Here is a 16,764-nt window from a genome sequence, read left to right as displayed (position 1 = left end):
AACACATGCTTAGCATGTTTACTGAACAAATAAATAAAATGACATAAATGAAAATGAATAACTGAGTAGACTGAATCACACACCAAACCCATTGAAAACATGCCAGTAATACTCCTGTAATTGAGTTACATCTAGAAACAAAATGGTCTATTTTCCCTGGATTACCTGAAAAGCATGCAATATGACATTGTTTCTTTTAAAAGCAGGAATTTGGAGTTCTTTTGTTTCAACAAAAATATCTATTTAAACATAACTATTGGAATTAGGGTTTTAAAAATTACATCTATTTCTACCCCTACAACTAATTACAGGGAGAGTTTTCACACATACTACCACTGCAGGTGCAAATATTTAATTGTGTGTGCAAGCCAGGTGGTGGGGTGGCTCCTTTACTACGTGTTCAATTGTGTCTGTTCTAGTTGCCCCTCAATTAGCCGTGGGTGCCAAAGCAGAGACCGAGCTGAGGCCCTATTAAAATGAGGCCTATATATTCCACAGCCTTTTATCTGCGTTGTGCCTTTTGCATTTTATTTTAGTTGCTCCTAGCTGGGGCCCGGGGGAGTCACTTCAGCGAGCTAGTTAGCCAACAGCAGCTGGACTTTGCCTGATAAGAATTGCACACAGTTGCCTAGAAAATGGTCAGCTCCCCTCCACGAGTTTGGGCATTAAACTGGTATCTCTATTAAGAGCGACACGGCTGACTTCTTCTGAAGGTTCTTGAAAATCATGTGAAATTTTTCCCTGTGAGATCAGAAAAGTTTGAACCAAACGCATGAAAAAGACAGCCTTCCTGATTGACCGGTCTTCACTATTTTCTCAGTTGCCATCACCTTTGGAGACTTTAAGTAACTGAAAGTCTATTTGAGTGGATATTTGTGGGAAAGGGATGATATTTGAGCTCTTGATTCTTTCATTTTTTTTTTTTTCTAACATAAAGAATTCAAAAGCCTATTTTGGGAGATAGAACAATTCTACATAATCATGTCTGAGAATCTACAGGGTCAAAATTTGACCAAAGCTGAGATAGTGAAATAATCAACTTGATGTTGAGTTCTGTCGATTTGGAAAGGGTTTGGAGTGAAGAAAACAACAGAAATTTGTAGTCAGTGACTCGAGTTCTAGTTTCCTTTCCTTCGCTGTGTGACTTCAGGCATGTTACGTTACTTCTCTGATCATCCGTTTCTTCACTTAAAATAGGGCCACTGATGCCTACCTCACAGGGCTTTGTTTGAGGGCTGAAGGAGATGGACTTAAAGGAACTTGTGTAATTCTAAGTCCAGGTTGCATGTTCCACAGAGAGAACTTGCCTTCTCTCAGGACAAAAATAATGTAGGAGAAATTTCTGTTCAGCTATATGTGGGAGAACTTAGGGGAGGGAACAGCCAGACATCCTGGACTTATATCTAATTTTTACCCTCCAAGAGCTGATGACCATGCTCACATCTTCAGTTGATGTATTATTGGATTTTTAGCTAGAGCAATAAATCACAGTCCTCTAAATCTTAATGTTTATATTTTTAGGGAACTTAAATATGTTTCAATAATCTGGCATCATTCCATTTAAACACTTTTCCTTTGTCACCCCTGGCTGCTCATTCTTTGGGGAATGTAGATTTTAAAATATTGAGCTTAAATTTTTCTTCATCATTTTTCTATTTTTGCCTAGTTTTGAAACTTGTTTATTTACAGTTGTTGACTTCTTCTGATGCTGATAGGGTGCCATGTATCAAAGGTGATTTGAAGTTTTGTCTTCAAGTCCGAAGTCCTTAGTCATGGTAACACACACGCACACACACACCCCACACTACACACCACCAAGGCTTTCCTGGGATTTTTAATAATCCACAGTGACATCTTGTATACATGAACGTTTTTTGGAGGCAAGGTGCTTGGCCTGGGCACAGAGACTATGGGAACACTAACATTTGGTTGCCAAAGGAATATGACATCATTAATAATGATGGGCTCCGTGTAATATGCTAGGATGATCAAAGAAGTGATTCCAGCATCTAGGAAATTAACAATGACTCTTCCATTTGAAACCTGGGTAGTTATTTCCCCTGCCTGACTTGGATATCCTGGAGAGGGCTGTATATATTCCTTCTCTTAGCCCTCTGCTTTTCTCTGGCTAAAGATGATCTCAATGAGTGACTCAAATTCAAAAGAAAAAATAATTTGCTCACAGGAGACTTTCAGACTGGTGGTAAAACGCAGGGTAGAGGTCATTCTCTTTGGAATGAATTCCAGTTCCTCTTGAGCTGCTTTCTCCTCTCTGGGGGATGAGAAGGTGGGTGTAAGTCCTGCAGTAACGAAGGTGCAGACACCAGGCCCTGGGGAAAGGCACCACCCAGAACCTCCCACTCACTGTGCAAACAGCAACTTACCAAATAACAACTTACCAAACAACAGCAACCATTGCCACCCATTCTCCTAACTGTCATCCTTTGGAGTTTGAGAACGACTTCCTTCTGGTGCTCAGGGGCAACAAGAATTAAACCCAATTTGAAAAGCTCTGGGAGTTTGTAATGCGGCTTACAGGAAGGGGAAATTTTAATTGGCAAAAACAGTGTTTTTCTGTGATAATTGTGTAACATGGCCAGAACTTCTTAATGGTAAAGACAGAAAATAGAAAACCTCTGTCACTTTGAATGTAAAGCATAATAATTAATAATAACACTATTGTTACTATTAACCATTTATTATGGATTACCATGGGCCAGGCACTAGGCTACTTGTTTGCATATATCTTTTAATTTATGTGTGAATATATGTGTGACTCACACATAAATTTGGATATTCACACATAACTGGACTTTTCTTGAATATTCAAAGTCAGTTGGGCCCAAACCTCCATCTTACTTATGATGGGAAATCTGATGTCTCCCCCTACCTCCCAAATCTCAGCGACACCTCTGATCACTTCCGCTCTGGCCTGCTTCTGACTTTTCTTGAACTCTCGCTCTCACTAGCATCTCATCTCCCATGCTTCTTCCCTCTGCTCCACAGTGACTCAAGCACGAACCTTCTCTTTGCACTGCTTTTCCAGAACCCGCTTGCACGAGACACCGACGTACACAGCAAACGGTGCACTTTGTTGGAAGCAAAGGACAGCTTCACAGCAGAGCAAACAACTTGAAACCTAACGCTGGGCGTTCCTGACCTCTGAGGGATCTCTGGCCACCCCAGCTGACTCATTCCTCCCTTCACACCTCAGCTTTGAGACAGAACAGCTCTCCCATCAAAGTGACACGGGGCGCCAGGGTAAGCAGAGCTGTCCCTCTGACAGAGCAGGAAGGGTGCGAGGTGGGTTCTGAAGGGCTCGCCTAGGAGCTGGACGCTGTGGAAGGGAAGAGCTGGCAGAGGCAAGCAGAGCTGTGCTTAAATAGACTATACAAAATAAAGGGAAAAGGAAAAACCAGGATCTCTCCACATTGTATTCAGGGGGACAGTATTATACTGTACACTTAAGTATTTGTTAAAAGGGCAGTCTCACGCTATGTGTTCTTACCACAATCAAATCAAAACAGCACAAAACAAAATGACCTGATTTTCTCTAGATGGTTCAACTAAAAGAAACAAGAGGACTATTGTACTGACTTAAAAACAAAACCGCAAACCAAACAACCTATCTATTGGAACCCTGGCTTGTCCAAAGTATTCAGGGCTAGGCATATGACTGTTTTTTAGTTTGTGTAGTGTGGGTTTTTTAAAAATCAAAATAGGCATAGACAAGTGAGTATCTGAATCATAACCTTTTTTCCGTATAATCGATTAAGTTGCATGGTATATAAGGAAATGATTCCAAATTCTGTTTCTTGATATATGACATTTTCCCTTTTCCTGTACCGGTTCTTTGCAATGTACCATGTGTTTGGCATAGGAATAACTCTTTATGATCTAGGTAGACAGAAATGCCTTTGTACGACAGATCTGAAAACGGGTGACACCTTTTGTAGGACTGGACTCATTCACTCATCAGAAGTCTTCATGTCCACATATTTTTGCAAATTCCTTTCTTAGATATTTCTCTGTTTTGTAGATATGCGAATCAACTTTATTAAGAAGAAGAAAGCAGGTCTGCTTCCTATGTGACTATTCCTAAGTTCCTAGCATAAGGTTGCTACAGCCCAGGATATAACCAGGATGTAATCAGCAATCATAGTAAATCAGTGAGTTCCCACAAGGAAGTGAAGAGAGGCAAAAAACAAAAAAAGGAAATTGGAAAGAATCAAATTTCAAACATGAGTTTCCAGAGGATTATTAATACAAAGTCATAAGAAAAAAATGATGGTTAAAATGATAAAAAATATTTGTTCAACATCCCTTATAATTAAATGCAATAAATCCTTAAAATGACTACATATATATGCACACACACACACACAAAGTTACTTTAAAATGCTTTACCTCAATCTTCAGGATGTGATTTATCCTTTTGGAGTGAGGAATGCCTTGGAGTGGTCTTGATGATTATTCTTATTATCCTACAGTTTGACTCCAACCCTAATAATCAATGGTTGGATGGCATCATAGACTCAATGGACATGAGTTTGAGCAAGCTCTGGGAGATGGTGAAGGACAGGGAAACCTGGCGTGCTGCAGCACATGGGGTCGCAAAGAGTCAGACGTGACTGAGCGACTGAACAGCAACTCATCATCAATACTAGTAATAAAAAGGAATTAGGAAGGCTGAGATGCTGCCTTTCTGAGCATCCTTCCTTCTCTGTTCCCTGCAGGTCAAGATCAGAACTGAGTCCTGCCTGCGGGGAGCTGGAGGCAGATACCCCACCTTCCCTAGGGCTGCGGTTGGCCCCTTGTTCGGAAACGTGGGTTTTCAGTAGCTCATGGGCTTCAAGAGCATTGTGAGATGTCAGACTTTCATTCATGATAAGTCTAAGTAGCTCTTTCCAGGCTCTTGAGAGCCTAACAGATGAACTACCAAGAACAAGGCTAGGGAGTGGTTTGAACTGGTTGGGACGGTGACTTCCAGGTCACGATGTTTTTTGTTTCTACAGGAGGTGGCAGAGAGTCATTCGGGGTGTGCTTGTGTGTGTGATTTAAAATAGAATAGAATGGCTGATTGATTCCCAAGGTGAATGTGTAAAAATACAGCCAAACACCCTGGCTCTCATAGCAGCCATTACCCACCTCAGTGACGAGGAGGGTCTGAAGTCATTTGTCATTAATACAAAAAAGTGCTATGGTCTGAGGATCTCATACTGATATTACAAATGAGATTGTCTTTTCCTGTAATAACAGCATTCACACCTACTTGCTTTCTGATATGCTTTTTAAAAACGCGCTTTAGCTCATTCCAATAAGCAAGTCTATCCCATATGAAGTTCATGTACCACATGTAGAAACTGACTTTAATAACTATAGATGGATACTTAGGCAACAATGTCCCCTTCACTACCAGACATTTCCTCGAACTTTCAGATGATTGAGACTTTCCTTACTGTGACTATATGAATCTTGTGATATTTCATGCTGCTTTTGTATTTGCATGCTAATCACTGACAAAACACACTTTTGTGCTTGGGAGAGAGTGATAGTAAATGGATTTGAAGGTCTTTGGGAAGGAGGGCTGCTTTATTTTCTCAGGATTTAGAGCATCTGGCACCGAATCTACCGCATCATAAGTGGTCAAAATAGATTTACAAAAATAATGTTTTACTCCATCAAACTCTGGAAGATCTACTTCAGTTTCTATAGCAGATATGCTCATAAAATATGAGCAAACTAAGGTTTTGTTTTCCTTAAGGAGCCAAAATTTGAGGAGAGGTGACTATTTAGCAAAAGGCAGTGGTAGTTTGGAGCTGGGATTCCTTTGCAGTCCAAAGCAAAGGCTTTCAAATATATCTGTTTTGTAAATCCATGCTTTTATGTAAAGTATTATCTCCTATAGTATTTGCCTTGCTCAAAAGCGTTTTCCAAAATAATGATTAGTTAAAAGAGGCAACTTCATCTTTTTCCATTTTATTGAACTCACTCTATTTAAATCACTTGAAAGTGAGTAGGCTGATCAGGGAACCCCGATGGCTCAGTGGTAAAGAATATGCTTGCAATGCAGATATAGGAGGCATGGATTTGATCCCTGGATCAGGAAGATCCCCTGGAGAAGGAAATGACAACCTCACTCTAGTATTGCCTGGAGAATCCCGTGGACAGAGGAGCCTGGTGGGCTACAGTCCACAGGTCACAAAGAATCAGACATGATGACTGAGTGACTGAACACACACACACACACACACACACACACACACACACACACACAGGCTAAAGATCACAACTTGAATAAGCAGTTGCACACCTAGAACTCTAAGTTGGAGCCTCACTTTCCTCATTTGTCAGAGCTGTTCTGATGATTTTTTAAAACGGGATAATAGTATGTAGCATAGTAGGAAGTGCACGGTAAACCGTAAAGGGCTAGACAAATACAAACAATAGCTGAGGTTCTCAGCTCAGACACCTGATGTGCACAGATGTATAGACAACCTTGTGCCCAAGTTCAGAATTACAGGAAGGTCTCAGGATCATATGTCACCTTGGACCTCTTCTGCAGCCTGGAGTGACAGACTGTCAAATTGTAGACAAGGGAGGATCTTGTCTGTCAAGAACTCAGCTGATTGAAACATTCCTGCTCCATGTATGTGGTCTTGATGGGCTTCTGTAGTTGGTCTCATCTGAAAATTCAAGTTTTATTACAGATCCAAACTGAAATGCTAACTTTTAAAGTGCCACGTGCCCTGCCCAGAGAGGCCCCAGCAGTATCCCCTGCCCCTGCCACAGTCCTTGTGTGCTAGCCTACATGGAAAAAGTTCTGGTTGGAAGCCACTGCCCTGGGTTCGGATTCCAACCTTATCATCTCTTCTGTCTTGATTTTGGCTTTTCCGTCTATAAAATAGGGCTCCCAGCTACAAAACGAAGTTAGGTGAATTCCAAGGATTCACTGATTCACAATAGCATCAGTTCAAATGAAATTGACAGACTCAGGATGATCACATGTATCCCAAAATGAAGTGAAAGTCGCTTATTTGTGTGTCTGACCCTGCGATTTGTGGGCCGTAGCCCACCAGGCTTCTCTGTCCGTGGGATTCTCCAAGCAAGAATACTGGAGTGGGTTGCCATTTTCTTCTTCAGGAGATCTTCCCAACTTAGGGGTTGAAGCTGGGTCTCCTACATGAAGGCAGATTCTTGACTATCTGAGCCACCAGAAAAACCACGTATCCCACAATTACACCAAAAAATTTTTTTTTGCTATTCAGAATCACACACATCATCTTCTATTTGCAACTGCAAAAATCTAGAGTAAATGATCCACACATAGAAGGATCACCCTCTTCTCTTTCCCACTCAGGTCTCCTTTATTTAAATTCCTCTTCTTCAAATGTGGCACTTTTGAATGTGAAACCACTTTTACTTGAATTTAAACAAAGATGGTGTCTTCTAACTAGATTTACAAAGTCAAGTCAAGGACTGGTATAAACAGTTTCAATGGAAAATATTTGCCATTTCATTGCCTTGGCTGAGATGGAGTTAGTGAAGTCTGCTGTTCCAACTCTAGGTAACAGTACACAAATGCAGGTTGATGTTTCCCAGAAAGAGGAATTAGGGAAAGAGAAAGTGAACGGCTTCTTTCTGCCGGGACGCTTTCCAACCCCAGTGAGATTCTGTCTCTACCTTTCTCCTTATCCAAAAATGTCATGGGGAGGAGAGAGGCAGACAGCTGTTTGACCTCCAGAGCAAGACCTTATCTTGGAGAGGGAGTGTGTGTGTGTGCTGAGGGGGGAAGGTGGATCCTAAAAAGCTCTCCCTGCTCTCCTTTCAACATATCTGCCTCCCCAGATGAATCCTCATAGTAAAAAATAAAAGCAAGAGAAAGGGAAAAAAAGAGAGAGAGAGAAAGAGAGAGCACATTGAAACCCATTTTAAATGTGTAACAGACCAGGAAGAAATAATCTAATCACTTCTTTATCCAACATTTGGATTGGAAACCTGGTTTGAAAAACCAAAATTACTGTGGCTGGAACCTCCCCTCCCAGCAAGTCATTGGCAGCATTAACCCTGGTATTTATTGCTCATTTTAACTACAGTGCCTCGCAAGCACTTTCTCAGTCTACATGGCAAAAAATATAATTCATATGCCTAATATTTTGCCCCAGCTCGCCTTGCCTATTTTACAGTGTTTGAGACTGTTTGTGTGTTTGCTATATATCAGCTGACACCTCTGTAAAATCTTTATATTGAATGCCTTTGGCAACTATGTGCCAAATAATAGCGTTACCATTTGTAATTTTTGTAGCTTGGTTTTCCTGTAAGCTTTGCTCTGTGCATTACAAGTAGGAAGGATTTAAAAAGCCTTATTGATGCTTCTTCCTAAATGACCTTCCTCAATGGTATGAGTTGCAATAACTATTCCACCCTGAGCTTCTTGTTTTTCTCTTCCATTAAAGATGCTCATCAATTAAAGAAATGAGGGTTTTTAATTTTTATTTATTTTTAATTTTTTAAGGTGCCGTGGCCTTTCTTCTCCTGAATCCTCATCATAATTTATACTGAGTTTTCAGGCTTTTAGACATATGCATTGCTCTTTATAGTAGTCAAAATTATTATTTCTTTTTATGTAAGCACCTTCCTGCTTTCCTAAAAAAAAGAATTTGATGTTGACAATGAAGATAATTAAATGATGAAATACATGAAATTACATAGAGTTCCAAAGCCATGTGGGAAGGAGATGGATCCTCACTTTATTCCTAAGATATAGATAGAGATATTTCAATGAATCCTCTAGAACATAATAAGCTCCATAGGAGTGGGGACTTTGATCATCACCAAATCTCCACCATGGAGTTAAGTGTCTAGACACCTACTTGTGTTCATATAAAATTATTTGTTGAATTAACTTTAAATTCAGTTTATGCCTTCATAGAAGCTAATGTGTCAAGGAAATGTGATGGGACATATAAATCATTACAGAGAACTGTACATTTAAAGGAATTGAGAACTCTGCTGGTAGTTACAGCCCTTGTGTATTATACACCAGAAATGGATGGAGAGGTGGGAGGACTTGCCAAAGGAAAGTTCTAAAACTAATAGCTTCTGCCTTGCAAGACAGAGGTGTTCTACTATATCAGTGTAGAGCAACCTAAACAACATTCACTCTGCGAATAATAAGCCATTTGCTATGGCTCCTGTGAGGGCCACAGCATGGGTTTGTGTGTTCACAGAGACAAAACCCTTTGGCTCTGACTCATATCTTTGCTTTGAATTTCCTTGCCTCTTATGGGCATGTATCATGCCCCACACCTGCTGCTGAGGTCTGCAGAATGAGTTAGAGGGGGACAGTGGCCAGCAAAAGGAGAAGCAAAATAACGAGGAATACACTGTCTTCAATCAAGACAACCTAAGAAAGTAGGACGGAGTTATATTATATTAGACATTGTAATCATTACTTTAGAAAACAGTCAATGGCCCATGAGAAGAATTCCACAATGTGGCCAGTGGCCTTGTGTCAGATGACAAAATGCCTGTTTAGACCTCTGATTGCAGATGGCAATTGCATGCTCACCCATATGAGTGAGGCCTGGAGGAGGGGGGCTGCATATTAGATTATGCATATCATAATGTAATCACTTCAGCATTCAAACTCCAGATTAGGAATTTGACATTTAAAAAATTCCACTGAAATTGGACTACAAAATATAATAGGTTTAGGCACCTGCTCTAATAAGATTGCATAAAAATATCCCAACAGCCTTACCATAAACATATTTTACAATATCAGAGTCAAATTTTATTACATCATTATGAGAATGTTCCATTGGGCCACATGATTGGCTGTTGAAACAGTGCTGGATGTTGATCCTGTAGCACAAACATGCCATCACACTTCCCTAATAAAAGTTTTATTGTATCCCCATGCACATTAAAAACAACACTAACTGCATTAATACATTGTAATTTACTTTTTTGTTATAGAACAAATAACAAACCTGGTGCTAATGAGATCATATTTTCCATTATCCCAAAGCAACCTGTTAGTATATTCAGTCCTCCAAGATTTTGCTTGAAAAAAATGAAACTCCCTCTTATTATAGTGCATACTAGTCTAGAATGTCTTTATTTCCTATCCCGCTCACAGACATCACATCATGTTCTAAACATCTGCGTTTGTTTGAAAGACCGAATTATAAAATATATTATTTGATTTTCATGGTATGATACTTTTCTTCAAAAGGCAATACACAAGATTCTTTTGTTAAAATTGTCTTTTTCTTTGATAGCTTTTTCATGTGCCGATAAACATAGGTGTATTTGCAGCTAAAATACAGATTCAACCACTCATTGTCATCGCTTTTCCCTTTGGCTGTCGTCTGAGCAGTTGTAAGTTTTTAGTATAGAGTTTCAATTTGCCTTGTGTGCAGTACCAGAAAGAAACCAATTTCTTATAAGACCTGGATGATTGTTTTTATAACATTGTCTGGTGTTGTTTCAATGAAGCTATTAAATGATTAAGCTTTTTACTTTGATAAATTAAATCACTAAGGGATGTCGTGACTTTCTTGGTTTTTATTCAGTTCAGCATAAAGTGACTTATCACCCAGCCTCTCACCAGTGCAAACATTCTCCTACTATCAACGTTCCTGGGCGTTTGTTTGGAATAGTGGTGATGGGGAGGTAGGTGGAAGGAGGAAAATGTAGATTACATTTGAGGGGAAGAGATTTCAGAAATCCGAGAAGAAAAATAAGTCTCTAGAGACTCTCCTTATCCAGAGATAGGATGGGTCTCTATTGCAAACTTCAAACTGTGGTTATCTCAGGCCACTTTTGTTTGTGTGGGTGTCTCTTCTGCCCTCTGTGTGGGCTGCGCTCTGTGCACGCTGGGCAGCTGAGCTTCTAGGGGATAAGATAGCGGAGAGCGTTTCTGGATGAATGATCGCAGGAATTCTGTCCATAAAGTCTCCTAAGGCTTAAACAAGTGACTAGAATATCGCCTCTGCTGTCACTGAAGCTTTTCCAACATTAGATAACTTAGGGTTATGTCTACACTGCCCATGTACACACACACGTGCATGCTAATTTGTCAGAGAATTAGGTTTAGAGGCTCATAATGATGTTGAATCAGTGCTTCCTTAAGTTTTACTTCTGAATAAGATGTAGCTACTGCCAAGCCCATCAGGTGTGTTTATTGTAAAACGGTTCTGAATTCAAAATGTGATCCTCTTTGTGATGCACTCTTGACGAGTACAGAAATCACGACCTTTTGTGTATGAACTATGCTGTGACTAGCAATTGTAGGAAACTTAAATGTAACTCGCTTAACGTTAGAATAATCATGTGTGTCCCCAAAGATTGAATCCTTAAAATTAATCATAGTCCATTTAGGTAGCTCTCTATTTTACATTTCCGCCCCCTCCCCTCTTCCCCACTCCCTAACTGGGAGTAAGAAAGGCCATGTTACTGAACCAGGAAGATCTCTTTGCAATTTTCTTACTGCTTGTGAAACAGTCACCCTTACAAATCACATGTGACTATATTAAGGAAGAAAATAATAAAGATAATAATTAATAACATTTATTGATCACTTACTGAGTGCCAGATCCTATTTAGTGTTAGTGTTAGCCACTCAGTCATGTCTGATTCTTTGCGACCCTGTAGACTGTAGCCCACCTGGCTCCTTTATCCATAGAATTCTCTAGGTAAGAATACTGGAGTGGTTAGCCATTCCCTTCTCCAGGGGATCTTCCTGACACAGGGAATGAACCCATTTCCTGTACTGAAGGCAGATTCTTTACCATCTGAGCCACCAGGGAAGCCCTTGTGTTTGCATTATTATTGTTAGAGAGGTTTGCGTTTATTAATTCATTGATTTTGGGGAAAGAAAAAACAAAACGTGGTCTGGGACAGAAACTGTTTTCATCTCCATTTTACGAGTGATGAAACTGAGGCACAGAGAGGTTTAGTACCTTATTTACCTGATGTCACAGAGTTAGGAAGCTGAGACTCACACTTGGACAACCAGCCTCATGATCATTTGCTCTTGACCACTACAAAACATCCAGGGGAAATGTTCATTTGCAGACTGGCTTTGGCACAAAAGGATTAATTGTTAGTCTCAGGAAGCATGTAATCTCTCATCCACACCGGTTACTTTGACTCTATGACACTATTATGAGTCTCATCATAATGTTACGACCTCCTCTGAAGGCTGAAAATCATGAAATGACCATAGGCTAAATCAGACTAGTGGCCTACCAAGGAGAGAAAACCATTTTTGTCAGGCTGATAGATTGCCTTTTTAGATTATTAATTCATCCATCCACTCATCCATCCATCCACTCTTCTAGCTTTTCTTGAGTTGTGTACCCTCTCCTACTCCTATCACTTCCTTATGATAAAGACACCTGAATTTGAATCATAACAGCCAACTGATGTTTCTTAGACTCAGAGCATGTTCAGTTTCTCATCTGTGAAAAGGATATATTAACAGCTGCCTTACAATTTTTTTTTTTAGAATTTAATGAGATAATGTATATAGATCCTCAAAAGTATATTATTAGGTAAATCCTATGTCAATATTTCCTTTAAAAAGGAAACAAAACTCAAGTACCAGTTACCATTGACATAAAGTCATAAAATAATTGGGAGAGAGTATAGATGACTATATTCTGTCTCTTTTACGTACAAATGCAAAATGAGAGAAAGTACAAAAGTAGACATTTAGCTACATTAATGTTGAAATTACATATGATATACATATATAATTAAAAGACAATTAAAATGAAAAAATCTATTAACAAGTCATTAAAAAATCAAGTATATAAACCAATGGAAAGTTGGGAAGATGACGTATATTGAAAATAGAAATCTTAGACAATCAGACAATGGAAATATAAAAAATTTTCACTGACACTGGTAACCAAAGAAATAAAAATCATGCTTATTTGGAAAAGAAAATTAAAGTATAAAAGATACTTTGATACATATTAGATTTGCAATTTTTTATTGACCAAGGCAAAGTGTTCTTTATTAGAGTGTAAATTTGCACTCATTTTTTTTCAGAACAGCACTTTGCTGTATGTACAGAAAAGCCTTGAAAATGTGCATGTATTTTTTTAAGTCAAAAGTTTTCGTATGAGGGAAAAAAATACAGAAGATATTCAGTGATTCATGTATGATGGTTACATTGAAATACTCAAAATGGCAAAAAAAATTGAATTAAATGCACAACAATAAGAGAATCATTAAATTAAATTATGTTGAAACTGCAAGAAATACCTATTTCTGTCAAAAGAATATTGGCTGAAATGGGAAATGTTCAAGATATAATGTTAAATTAAAAAAAAGACATGCTAGAGAATGAATGGTATATAGGGTGTCACTCTGACTGTGATACATGTGTGTAGGTAGTATGTGTGTGTAATGAGTTCTCCCATGTTTTAGTTATCACATTATCATGTTAGGTGCTTTTTGTACATTTTTTTTATTGAATCCTCATACCAACTGTGAGTTGAATGTCATATTACAGATGATGAAAGAGAGGGCAAGGAAAGTAAGTAATTTAATATTATGGTCTGGATATTTGTGTCCTCCCCAAAAATGTATATGTTGAAATCCTAAGCCCCAAAGGTGATGGTATTAGGAAGTGGTTCCTCTGGGAGGTAAGAGGTCATGAGGGTGGAGCCCTCATGAATGAAATTAGTGCCCTTATAAAAGAGACCCCACAGAAATCCTGAGCCCCTTATACCATATAAGGATACAGAAATAAGTCAGTCTCTTGAAAGAGGATCCTTACATGACCTGATGGCACCCAGATCTTGGACTTTGAGCCTCCAGAACTGTGAGCAGTACATTTCTGCCTTTTATAAGCCACCCAATCTGTTGTATTTTGTTATAACAGTCTGAATGAACTGAGATACCCAAAGTCCTAGCTCTTAGTGAGTGGTGAGAACAGAATTGCAATATTTACATGTTTGACATAAAATTTATGCTGTCAACCAGCATGACCCAAACATATCTTTCAGCAAGTTGCACTTTGCCTGTGTGCTCAGTTGGTGTGACTCTTTGTGACCCGGTAGACTTGGTCCATGGGATTCTCCAGGCAAGAATACTGGAATGGATTGCCATTTCCTCCTCCAAGGCATTTTCCTGACCCAGAAATCGAACCTGAGTCTAAACACATCCTTCAGTAAGTCACACTTTAGAAGGAAAGATTCCTTCACCTAGTTGATAACAGATTCGTTGCTTTTATTTTTCCGCGTTATATAACTGCATGCCTCTTGCCTGTCTGCCTACTTATCATAGATAATATCACATGGATTAAAAACCATTCTTTTTAGAAAAAGACAGATCCACATTCTTGACTCTTCCACCTCTTAATTCTGTGGACTTGAGCTGGTTACTTAATTCACAGAATTGTTATGAAGATTAAGTGGGTAAGCCTGCAAGGCTAAAGCTTTACAAGGGTTTTGCAAATAATAAGTGCTCAATAAAAGGTAGAATTGCATGTATAAGATTTTTCTTTGCCAAACTTTCTTTAACGAACATATTACTCTTATACTCAGAAAAAGTGCAATAAATATTATTGTCAAAAATGAAGTAAACCAATGACCTGATGTAAGCCTCCAAGAGTTGTTAAAAAAAGAAAGAAAGAAAGAGAAGCAAAGCCACCTTTGTCTGAATGCTATATGCCAATGATGGCTGCTAACCACAGGTGGGTATCGAAGCCCGGAGGGAAACCAATTATGTGCAAATCCTTTGACTTAATGAAAAATAAAATTAAGCAGACTAATACCCAGCAGGTACTTAAACATCACCTAATATTATAAAAGCCAGTGTTTCTTAAAGAGGAAAAACGTCTCTGGAGAAACTAGAGAAAAGAGAAAAACCCCTGACCCAGGAAAAAAAATTTCCTCCATGCAGGACTATTTTTCACAGCATGCCTGAAAATCGCCAAGCAGTTCCTCCTATAAACTACCCATTTGTCTGCGGGGGCAAAGGTGTTTACCCAGACCTCAAAGCAAATGCTTTTATTCTATGAGTAAATTAAATTCAGGTTCTGGTGTGTTCTGAGGGGTGGGGTGGTGAGGGGTTAAAAATTAATATGCTTTGAAAAGTTCCATTTTACTTATTTTTAATATGCAAGGCAATCTTTCATATTTTATTGACATTAACTCACCTTATTTTTGCAATAGTTTGGAAGGAAGATGTTGCTGTTTCCCTGTTTTACAGATCCTCAGAGGTTACACAGCTGAACCAGTCTGTGACTTTACCACTCAAAAATGCAAGGAAATGCATCTCTTTTCCAAACATCTTCTTCAGGAATCAGGCAAACTGAGAGCTTACCCTCACTATGTTGAAGCACCCGTTTTGGTGATCAAAAGTGTCAGTCGTTCGGTCATGCCCAACTCGCTGGGACCCCATGAACTGTACCCCACCAGGCTCCTCTGTTCATAAAATTCTCCAGGCAAGAATACTGGAGTGGGTAGCCATTTCCTTCTCCAAGGGATCTTCCCACCCAAGGATCGAACCCAGGTCTCCTACATTGCAGGCAGATGCTTTACCGTCTAAGCCATCATGGAAGCCCTTTCTGGTGATCAAAATTCCCTGCTAATTGAAGAGAAAATCACCCATTAAACCTCATTGTCCTATTTTTAAACCTAATTAGCCAAGCAATTTTGGGGAGTCAAAGGACATGGGGAAGTTAGATTGGGAAGACCTAAAGAGGGAAGGAGTGTGGGTCTGACGAGGTCTGTGGGGTGGGCTCTGCTGGAGCCCGGGGAAAGCCCTCCACAGACACTCTTCAATCTCCTTGCCAGGCCCATCAGGCTGTAGATTTTCTTTGAATCCCTCCTGAGGGTCTGCAACATGCCCTGGGTCTGTCTCTTCCCTGACGTCAAAACAGACAAGTCAAACAGTTCATCTGCGGGGCTCAGAGCTGTGGTTCACTAGACAGCTCCTTAGTGATGGCTCCTCAGTGTCTGGGGACATTCACAGAAGGCATACAGGCTGTCCCTCTCAGGGCATACAAGAAGTTCTTGAAGAGAAAGTCACACACTGATATTTTCAAATGGCTGGGAAGGTAATCCGGTTCGCTTTCTCTCCGGCGTGTTTTCGCACACTAGCCAAAAAAGTCAAAAGACAGCAAAGGGGTTTGTCAGTTGCATTGACAAGTTGCTGGGTCATTTTCCTCAGCTTCCTCACTTTATTTATTTATTTATTTTCTTTCACACCCATTGAGTCTCTTTACCTCCCTTTTTTTCTTTCCCTTCCTGGGGCTGGCTCTCCCTGTCTCTCTCTCTCTGAGGGTCTTCTCTGCAACCTTCTCGCTGGCGGCCCCGCCCCACCGTGCTCCTGGGAACCGAGCGCTCAGGACCGGCAAGTGGCAGGCTCCAGCCCTCCTGGAAGCCACGGCATTTCTCACCCGGACCTCTGGCTTGCATTTTCGAGACTCTAACTACACGGCACATACTGCTTTCAAAGGTTTCCGTAGCGCTTTTCATGTAGGATGTAGTTATTAACTCTCCTTCACCGTTTAAAGACCGAGTCAGTGGGAATGAGCCGCGTCCTGTCGGCCCACGCTGAAGAGCTGATGAAATCTCGGCCTGATCTGTTATCTCCCAACGCTTTAAAGGTCTTGGACTAGGAGATTAGAACAAGGTTACAGTGACAATTTGTTTACACGCAGGGAGAGATTAAGATCTCGTTGAAAAGGAATAAAAATAACATCATCTTGAGCTGTCACAGCGTGAGCCCCATTGT

Source organism: Giraffa tippelskirchi, chromosome 12, assembly GCF_054371585.1.
Source record: "Giraffa tippelskirchi isolate mGirTip1 chromosome 12, T2T-mGirTip1v1.2.pri, whole genome shotgun sequence".
NCBI classification, from domain to species: Eukaryota; Metazoa; Chordata; class Mammalia; order Artiodactyla; family Giraffidae; genus Giraffa; species Giraffa tippelskirchi.
Note: the sequence above shows the minus strand (reverse complement) of the source record.